Source organism: Salvelinus alpinus, chromosome 7, assembly GCF_045679555.1.
Source record: "Salvelinus alpinus chromosome 7, SLU_Salpinus.1, whole genome shotgun sequence".
NCBI lineage: Eukaryota > Metazoa > Chordata > Actinopteri > Salmoniformes > Salmonidae > Salvelinus > Salvelinus alpinus.
Genome location: NC_092092.1, coordinates 51,751,412 through 51,762,392, shown reverse-complemented (window position 1 = coordinate 51,762,392; position 10,981 = coordinate 51,751,412). Strand labels below are relative to the sequence as shown.

Sequence of the window (10,981 nt, the reverse complement as noted above, 5' to 3'; positions counted from 1 at the left end):
GTTGCGTCTATCGATGAATCTATCTCGCTTACAGTATGAGGTCACCGCGGATTTATTGGTTGGCCTGGAAGTGCACCCCTCATGCCCTCCCTCTCCACCACAACTCATGTGGAGAAAAAGGAGAGAGAAAAAAGATTAGCTGTCTTTCAAAAGCTGACCTGCACAGCCCTTATAGCCATAGTCACCATCTCTCCTCACACAACAGTCTTGGCATGGACACACTGCTTATTGTAGGACCCGAACAGGTGCCGAGGCAAACCCTTGAGCCAGGGAAGGTACATAAATTACACGGCAGGCCAAATCACACAGCACTGTTGCCGTGTTAATCTGCCAAGGGCTTTGAAGGCAGGACAAAGAATTATGAATCTACCCTGGGAAGAAAACCTGAGACACTCAACTGCCACCATCAAACATGGCTGTCTGGCAAGTAACTGACATCTAGAAAGAGACATACCAAATAGCTATAAATTCAATACATTTGATCAACTGTTACCCAAAAGACAGGAAATCGTTTTTTCCCACAGTAAATTGGTAAATAATATCAATTTGTTCTATTGATGTACAGTATATTAACATGATAGCGACAGAGTTTATGGATATAGCCTTTATTCTGCAGCTCAATTCAAGTGACGCAAGAATATTTAAATCCAAACCATGTGTGAAAATGTATTTAGTCATGGAATATTGTTAAATAAATAAATTGCCTCCCTGTCAATCATAATGCATGGCCAGAACTATTGGTTGTAAATAGTGCATATAAATTGGTTGGACTTGCAATTTCATACAGCTTGCATTATTATCACCATGGAATTTCCTGAAATCTTGAAAATGCCCACCAAACATGCACAGAACCAAACAACAACCTCATTACATTTGACATTGACAATGCACATGAATAAACATTTATGTCAATGTGCCACGTTTAGCCAAAAGGCAAATTTTCATCTGTAGTCCGTGGGATTTTAGTCTAAATAGTCACGACAACGAAGCAGATAGGATGTGGTAGTGACATGGGTGATTGCATTTGGGCTTGGTGATGTCGGCCAGCCAGCCAGCTGACAGGTGACAGACAGCGCATTGTAGGGCAGGGTTGTGATGGGTCTCGTGGTGACAGTGCTCGTGGGGCTATCCACAGCCTTTGTCACTGAGGGGGACAATGCCATGGGCTCGGCCCCAGGACAGCAGCTCCTCTTCCGGACTGGAGTCCTTGGGGCGGGGTGCCATTCCACGGGGCATGGGCTGCAGACAGACACACACACACACAGACACACACAGACACACACACACATCCATTATTCCCTGTCCAGTAGGAGAGAAAGAGACCAAGTCGGAGAAAGAGAGAGACAGAGAGAGAGACAGAGAGAGAGAGAGAGAGAGACAGAGACAGAGACAGAGAGAGAGAGAGAGAGAGAGAGAGAGAGAGAGAGAGAGAGAGAGAGAGAGAGAGAGAGAGAGAGAGAGAGAGAGAGAGAGAGACAGAGAGAGAGAGAGAGAGAGAGAGAGAGAGAGAGAGAATGAGAGAGAGAGAGAGAGAGAGAGAGAGAGAGAGAGAGAGACAGAGAGAGAGAGAGAGATGCCCGGGCGGTGAGCAGAGCAACAGGTCCAAACCCCCACTAATACACCTGCTCAAGCCACATCCTGTGACCTACAAGCATTTATCAGATGCTCAGTATGCCCTGATCAAACGTACTGTAATGATCCGAGGCTAAACCACACGAAAAAATCAACACTAGATACTCATCCGGGAATACGCAAGGTCTGACGTCATTTGCCTTTGGCCTAAAGAGCAGGAGCCCAGACTTCTTTAAAGAAATTGGAAATCCAGAAATTGTCATCCTACAACAATCATGGTATAGAAGAGATGGACCTACTGGTTGCCCTCCAGGTTAGAAAGAGCTGGTAGTCCTATCCACCAAACTACCAGGTGTGAAACAGGGAAAAGACTTAGGGGGTATGCTAATTTGAAATAGAGCAGACCTAAACCTCTTTCAGCTAGGGGGCAGAATTTTTATGTTTGAAGAAATAACGTTCCCAAGGTAAACAGACTATTTCTCAGGCCCAGATATTAGAATATGCAAATAATTGACAGATTAGGATAGAAAACACTCTAAAGTTTCCAAAACTGTCAAAATATTGTCTGTGAGTATAACATAACTGATTTTGCAGGCGAAAACCTGAGGAACTCCAACCCGGAAGTGCCTTTTATTTGGAAAAATCCCTGTTCCATTGACTGCCCCTCCTCCATTTAAAGGGGTATCAACCAGATTCCTTTTCCAATGGCTTCCTCAGGCTGTGACCAGGCTTTAGACATAGTTTCAAGCTTTTATTTTGAAAAATGAGCGAGATTTATCAAAACTCGTCAGGTGTCCTTTGATTAGTTCCTGCACGGGAGAGATGTAGCTCAACATTTTCTTTCTCTGTAGTATTGAATAGTTTACCGTCCGGTTGAAATATGATTGATTATGTTTGTTAAAAACAACCTGAGGATTGATTATAAAAAACCTTTGACATGTTTCTACGAATATTACGGATACTTTTTGGAATTTTCGTCTGCCCTTCAGGACCGGAATGAGCCTGTGGTTTTCTGAACATAACGAGCAAACCAAATGGCGGATTTTGGTTATAAAACTAATCTTTATCGAACAAAAATAACATTTATTGTGTAACTGGGAGTCTCGTGAGTGCAAACATCCGAAGATTATCAAAGGTAAGCGATTATTTTTTTTGCTTTTCTGACTTTCGTGACCAGGTTAATTTAAGGCTAGTTGTTCTTACTGTTTTGTCTAGTGATTGATAGACTCACAAACGCTTGGATTGCTTTCGCTGTAAAGCATATTTTCAAAATCTGACACGATAGGTGGATTAACAACAAGCTAAGCTGTGTTTTGTTATATTTCACTTGTGATTTCATGATTATAAATATTTTAGTATTATTTTTGAATTTGGCGCTCTGCAATTCAGCGGTTGTTTACAAAAATGATCCCGCTAAAGGGATCCGTGTGGCAAGTCAAAACAGGAGCATTTTACATTTGTCTAAAAATGAATAAGAAAATTATCTCAACAGACCAAAATGTGTCTTATGTGCGCTACCTATATTTCCCCAATAGAATCCCCATACTTTAACAATTACAGCTTGTCCATCCTAGAAGGCGAGATCAACCACTTCCAGGCTCAGGGACATGTAGTAGTCTGTGGCAACCTAAACGCCAGAACTGGACAAGAACCTGACACTCAGCACTCAGCACTTTCCTCCCTAATATGCCCCTCTAGACACAACTATGACAAAACAACCAACAAAAATGGGTCAAAACTCCTGCAGCTCTGTCACACGCTGGGTCTGTACATAGTCAATGGTAGGCTTCGAGGGAACTCCTACGGAAGGTGACCTACAGCTCATCACTTGGCAGTAGTACTGTAGATTACTTTTTCACTGTACTCAACCCAGAGTCTCTCAGAGCGTTCACAGTCAGCTACCTTGACCTGAACATCAGCATTACAGGTAACTTCCACAAAGCTGTGAACGATCTGAGAGACAAGGCAAGAAGAGCCTTCTATGCCATCAAAAGGAACATCAAATTTGACATTCCAATTTGGATCTAGAAAAAAATCTTCAGTTATAGAACCCATTGCACTTTATGGTTGTGAGGTCTGAGGTCCACTCACCAATCGAGAGAGAGAGAGAGAGAGAGAGAGAGAGAGAGAGAGAGAGAGAGAGAGAGAGAGAGAGAGAGAGAGAGAGAGAGAGAGAGAGAGAGAGAGAGAGAGAGAGAGAGAGAGAGAGAGAGAGAGAGAGAGAGAGAGAGAGAGAGAGAGAGAGAGAGAGAGAGAGAGAGAGAGAGAGAGAGAGAGAGAGAGAGAGAGAGAGAGAGAGAGAGAGAGAGAGAGAGAGAGAGAGAGAGAGAGAGAGAGAGAGAGAGAGAGAGAGAGAGAGAGAGAGAGAGAGAGAGAGAGAGAGAGAGAGAGAGAGAGAGAGAGAGAGCGCCTTTGGCTTTGGCAGGAGATATGAATCATTATAATTATGGGCCAATTATGGGACAGGGCACCCTTATCATACCCAAGTTCAAGGTGTTTCCTGGTCATCCATGCCGGATAGGTCAGCCAAAATGCTTGTGCCCAGTGAAGGGGATCCTGTTTTGGAGACTGGTTTTTGTTTGGAATTTCAGATAACTGACGTGCCCAAAGTAAACTGCCTGTTACTCAGGCCCAGATGCTAGGATATGCATATACTTGGTAGCATTGCATAGAAAACACTCTGTAATCTGGGTCCTAACCCATTAGATACTCAATAGGCATTCAATTGAAAACCACCCACATCAAAAAAATCCCACTTCCTAGATGGATTTTCGCCTGCCATATCAGTTCTGTTATTCTCACAGACATTATTTTAACAGTTTTGGAAACTTTAGAGTATTTTCTCTCCAAATTATATGCATATCCTAGCTTCTGGGCCTGAGTAACAGGCCGTTTACTTTGGGCACGCTTGTCATCCAGACGTCAAAATACTGCCACCAAGCCCAAATAAGTTAAATTTGGGTATGTAATTTTAGGAGAAAATTGAAAAAAAGGGACGGATACTTAAAACTTCTTATGGCTGCAATCCTGTTAACTGGATCGATATGACAACAGCCAGTGAAAGTGCAGGGCGCCAAATTCAAAACAACAGAAATCTCATAATTCAAATTCTTCAAGCATACAAGTATTTCACACCATTTTAAAGATACACTTCTTGTTAGTCCCACCACAGTGTCCGATTTCAAAAAGGCTTTACAGCGAAAGCACCACAAACGATTATGTTAGGTCACCGCAAAATCACAGAAAATCACAGCCATTTTTCCAGCCAAAGACAGGAGTCACAAAAAGCAGAAATAGAGATAAAATTAATCACTAACCTTTGATGATCTTCATGAGATGACACTCATAGGACTTCATGTTACACAATACATATATGTTTTGTTTGATAAAGTTCATATTTATCTCCAAAAACCTCAGTTTACATTGGCGCCATGTTCAGAAATGCCTCCAAAATATCCGTAGAAATTGCAGAGAGCCACATCAAATAACAGAAATACTCATCATAAACTTTGATGAAGATACATGTTTTACATATAATTAAAGATAAACTTGTTCTTAATGCAACCGCTGTGTCAGATTTCAAAAAAGCTTTACGGCAAAAGCACAATATTCAATAATCTGAGAACAGCGTTCAGCCACAAAAGGAAGCCATACAGTTACCCGAGCAAATTGTGGAGTCAACAAAAGTCATAAATAGCATTATAAATCTTCACTTACTTTTGCTGATCTTCGTCGGAATGCACTCCCAGGATTCCCACTTCCACAAGAAATTTTCGTTTTGTTCGGTAATGTCCATCATTTATGTCTAAATAGCTACTTTTGTTAGCGTGTTTGGTAAACAAATCCAAAGTCACGAAGCGCGTTCACTAAAAGCAGACTAAATGTCAAAAAGTTCCGTAACAGTCAGTAGAAACATGTCAAACAATAAATTGAATCAATCTTTAGGATCTTTTTAACATAAATCTTCAATAATGTTCCGAACGGGAAATTCCATTGTCTTCAGAAGTGCGATGGAAGAGAGCTACCTCTCATGTGAACGCGTATGGTCAGAGCATGGTCAGCTCATGGCAGACCTTACTCATTCCCGTCTCCTTCGGCCCCACTTCACAGTAGAAGCATCAGACAAGGTTCTAAAGACTGTTGACATCTAGTGGAAGCCGTAGGAAGTGTAAACTGACCCATATCCCACTGTGTATTCGATAGGCGATGAGTTGAAAACCTACAAACCTCAGATTTCCCACTTCCTGGTTGGATTTTTCTCAGGTTTTCGCCTGCCACATGAGTTCTGTTATAGAAACTTCAGAGTGTTTTCTATCCAATACTAATAATAATATGCATATATTAGCAACTTGGACTGAGGAGCAGGCAGTTTACTCTGGGCACCTCTGTGCACCTTTTCATCCAAGCTACTCAATACTGCCCCTGCAGCCATAAGAAGTTTTAAGAGGTTTTAAGCACATTTTTACCACTGGACTTATGTAGGCTTGCTATAACAAAGGGGTTGAAAACTTACTGACTCAAGACATTTCAGCTCTTCATTTGTTAAAAAAAAATTGTAAACAATAACACACCCTTATCTGTTTTTCTTTGTGCGTGTCTCCACCCCCCTCCAGGTGTCGCCCATCTTCCCCATTATTCCAAGTGTACTTATACCTGTGTTCTCTGTTTGTCTGTTGCCAGTTAGTTTTGTTTCGTCCAGGCTACCAGCGTTTTCTCATGCTCCTGTCTCTCTATTTCCTGTTTTCTAGCTTTCCCGGTTTTTGACCATTCCGTCTGCCTTGATCCTGAGCCTGCCTGTCGTTCTGTATGTTTCGGACTCTGCTCTGGACTACTGACCTCTGCCTGCCCTTTACCTGTCGTTTTCCTGTCTCCTGTTTTTGTAATACACTTTTCTTACTTCGAAACTGTCTGCATCTGGGTCTTCTCCTGAACCTTGACAGTACGAACTGGCCATAACAGACCCAGCAGACTCGGACCAGCTCTGCAACGCTGTCTCCTCCCAAGGAGCCACCATTGGACGGCACGAGGAGTTGCTTCATGGTCTTATGGAAGGGTTCCAGTCCTTGGCCGAACGCCATGGCCTCGCGTTGAACACTTTGCTGGAGCAATTCCGCGGGTTGTCTGTCAGGCAGCCTACCACGACGGTAACCCAGCCCCTCAGTAACCTGGCTGTTAGCAGCGCGGCCTTCCCAAGAGCCCCTGCTTTACCTCACCCTCCTCCTTCCCCTCATCACATTGATGTCCACGAGGGCTCTCGCCTGGGCTATGGCTGTGTGGGGACAGTATGCTTCAGTCTGGAGGAGTTTGTGGCGGAGGTGAAGAAGGTTTTTGATTCTCCATTGTCTGGAAGAGAGGCTGCCTGGAAGTTACTCCAGCTTCGGCAAGACTCCCGCAGTGTGGCAGACTATGTGTTGAATATCCTATGTTGGCAGCTGAGAGTGCCTGGAACTCGGAATCGCTGTTTGACACATTCCAACACGGAGTATCAGAGGAGTTTAAGGACAAACTAGTAGCCAGGGAATTTCCGACGGATCTCGACTCGCTCATTGCCTTGACCAACCAGATCGATGTTCGGTAACGGAAAAGTAGGAAGGAGACGAGGATTCCACCTTGCCTCTGAGGCATCCCGGAAGTCCCCGACATCTCCGTTGCCAAGAGGACCCGAGGCTACCCGAGTTCCCCCAAGAGACTCCGAAGTCTGCCAATTCACCTCAGCCGATGCAACTAGGCAGAGCTCGTTTTATGGACACTACCCTGGCGTCCGAGCTGGGCATGCCCAATCAGCCCCTCTCCATTCCCATGGACGGGCGCTCTATTGGCCGGGTCACCCACAATACCACTCCCATCAACCTACGAGTGTCAGGGAACCACAGCGAGGCTATCCAATTCATACTGATTAAGTCTCCTTAGGTTCCCGTGGTATTGGGATTCTCTTGGCTCCAGCAACACAATCCCCTTATTGACTGGACTGCTAGTGCCTTCATGGGCTGGAGCCCGTTCTGCCATGTCCATTGCCTGAAGTCAGCGCAGCCTGTCCTGGGACGTCTTCTAGCGGGCTTGGAAGTTGCCCTGGACCACTCCGCAATTCCTGCGGAGTACCAGGACCTGCGGGAGGTTTTCAGTAAGGCCTGGGCCACTTCACTTCCTCTGCACCGACCCTATGACTGCTGGATCGACCTCCTTCCAGGCACCACACCACCCCAGGGACGAGTGTACTCTCTGGACTCCCTAGCTGCAGGGTGTATCCATCCTTCCGCCTCACCGCTGTCGCAAGTGGTCTTCTTTGTGGAGAAGAAGGACAAAACCCTGCACCCATACATCGATTACCGGGGCCTCAATGACATCACGGTGAAGAACCGCTAACCGCTACGACTCATCGCCTCGGCCTTCGAGCCGCTCCATTTTCTCCAAGTTGGACCTGAGGAATGCCTACCACCTAGTGCGGATACGGGAGGGGGACGAGTGGAGATTTCCTTCAACGCGGCCAGCGGTCACTACGAATATCCATTTGGCATGACCAATGCTCCAGCTGTGTTCCAGGCCCTGGTCAATGACGTTCTCCGCGACATGTTGAACCAGTTCGTCTTCGTCTACCTTGACGACATCCTTGTTTTCTCCCACTCAGTCCAAGAACACATGCTCCACGTCCAACAGGTCCTCCAGCGCCTCCTGGAGAACCAGCTTTTTGTGAAAGCGGAGAAATGTGAATTCCATCGCTCCACCATTACCTTCCTTGGTTACATCATCGCTACAGGGAATGTACAAATGGATCCCTGGAAGGTGAGAGCAGTGGTGGATTGGCTCCAGCCTACATCCAGACTGCAGCTGCAACATTTCCTGGGATTTTACAACTTTTTTCGCAGTTTTATCCGGGGCTACAGCACCCTGGCTTCCCGGCTGTCTGCACTCACCTCTCCCAAGGTTCCGTTCACGTGGTCCCCAGCTGCTGACCGGACGTTCCGGGACCACAAGCACCGCTTCACCACAGCTCCCATATTGGTTCATCCTGACCCGTCCCTCCAGATCGTGGTGGAGGCCGATGCGTCGGATGTCGGAGTGGGGGCTGTCCTGTCCCAGCGTTGGACCTCAAGTTGCATCCCTGCGCCTTCTTCTTCTTCTTGTCACATACCTGTGTTCTCTGTTTGTCTGTTGCCAGTTTGTTTTGTTTCGTCAAGCCTACAAGCGTTTTTTCCTGTTTTCTAGCTTTCCCGTTTTTTGACCATTCTGCGTTGACCCTGAACCTGCCTGTCGTTCTGTACTTTTCAGACTCTGCTCTGGAGTACTGACCTCTGCCTGCCCTTGACCTGTCGTTCGCCTGCCCCCCTGTTGAAATACACTTTTGTTACTTCATATCTGTCTGGGTCTTCTCCTGAGCCTTGACACATAATTCACTTGGACATTATGTGTGTAGGCCAGTGACAGAAAATATATATTTTTAAGTTCAGGCTGTAACACAACAAAACGTGGAAAAAGTCTAAGGGTGTGAAAACAATTCTCTAGGCACTGTATATGCTTACGTGCTTGGATGTACACTGAAAAACCAACTATATAGATTCTATATTTTCTTCCTTTCATCAAAACATTTTTTTCACTAAGGCCATCTGACTTTTTCTATTCTTTTCATTCTCTATTTATTTTCTTTGTGTGTGTGTGTTTGTGTGTGTGTGTGTGTGTGTGTGTGTGTGTGTGTGTGTGTGTGTGTGTGTGTGTGTGTGTGTGTGTGTGTGTGTGTGTGTGTGTGTGTGTGTGTGTGTGTGTGTGTGTGTGGGGAGCGCAGGACAGGGGGAAATTGGTGTAATGAATTTAGGGCGCCCATGCTTGCTGAGGCGAGCCCCCCTTGGCTGCTCGTGGCCATTAATCTTCCGCACTCTGTCAGAGCAAAATGTGCCCGCAATAGGCAAAGGGGGAGCTCAAATTGACTACCAATTACGCGGCTGTGAATAAAGGATATGGAGAGTGTGGGGGCACAATATGGTTCAGCGGTAACATTTATTTTAACCCTGTGAGTGTGTAGAAGCACCAGGGCCTGGAGATGGAGAGAGTGTGGAGCTACTCATGGATGAAGGCCTCTTGGTGAGGCTAGGTCGTTTAGCCTATCCACGGAGCTAGTGGACCGGTGGTGGTTCACGCCACCATGGGGTAAAATGGGCGGCGTGAAATGCCTTTTACAGCACTCGTCTTGATATCTCTCTCTCAGAGGAAGCTTGAAATGCTAAAAGTGCTCCCTATAATTTTAGAATGTTTGTTTTGATATGGTTTTACTATGGTGGGGCATACTATGTCCTTCATTTGAAGCTATAGCAACACATTTTGAAATCGTTGTATAAATTATTTTGCTCTTTAAACAATTTCAGGCACTAAAGAGAGAATATATATATCCTGCACCTCATGCATCTTCAGCATGAGAAGAACATTCAGGAATCAATCACAGCTAATACGCTTTGTGAAGCCAAGATGGTCAAACTCCATGTAACTCTGTTGTTATCACGATTTTCGTCTGCTCATTTTATTACTTGGCTGTATTGTATATATTTAATTTCAAAGTGAGAGAAAAAAAATGACAAGATTTCAAAATGTTGTTAATCATAGTCCATTCATGACTAATTTCTGCTATTGGAGACATTTGCTCCTCTGAACCAACTCCCAGTTAATAAGTCCACTACACGAAGGGTGCACTCGCTTGTGTTTCAAGAGCATGAACATAAGCCCAAGATAAGTCAGATGTTTTAATGAAGTTTGACTTTCAGGCATTGAGACCTTAAATATGAGCCTCTCGTAAGGTATGCAGAGGTTATAACTCTTCCACAAAATTGACCAGCTAAACTAATACTTTCCTATGCTGTTTGTTGTTGGACTGTGTTCTCTCGGCATTTTGGGCATTTCTCCAACACTCATTGGCTAAAAACTGGCTGGAACGAGACAGGAAGCGTGCAACACATTCTAAGCATGTGGAATGTACCTCTTTTTTACTGTGGAAATAGTGTTGTGTTTCCAGAAGTGTGAAGACATTTTGACTGAATTTGTGACATTTCTGGATGTTCCGATGAGAAGGCCACTAATGGGTCATTTAGCGTGGGACGCAGATTGACAGTCATGCTGACAGCGAAAGTGAGCGTGTGGCAGAGACACTGAGATGCTGGCCAACATCCTCTCTCAGAGTGTGGAGAAATGCTCTCATAACCAGTGTGTTATGAACCCATACACTCAACGATAATAAAGACCTCAGTCTGAATTTGTCCTCCATCAGACACACCTGACCACTGTAAGTTTGTTTACTGAGATGACACAGCGATTATAACACAAGATGGGTAAAATAGGTTTTACATTCATGTCTCCTTTTAATAGGCAAATGCCACTACAGTCATGGATTGTGCCGATCCATGACTAGTGCTGTACCTCTCTCGCACCC

The 10,981-nt window shown here is 44.9% G+C and overlaps 1 long non-coding RNA gene across 1 annotated transcript in view; it reads right to left on the bottom strand.

Moving 5' to 3' along the window:
- Window positions 1-589: 589 nt before the first annotated feature.
- The window catches only part of LOC139580223 (uncharacterized), a 62,439-nt gene continuing 52,047 nt past the window's right edge, over window positions 590-10,981 (bottom strand). Inside the window, exon 3 of the long non-coding RNA XR_011676003.1 lies at window positions 590-1,239. This is a non-coding gene — a long non-coding RNA (uncharacterized lncRNA). The remainder of the gene's footprint in view (window positions 1,240-10,981) is intronic.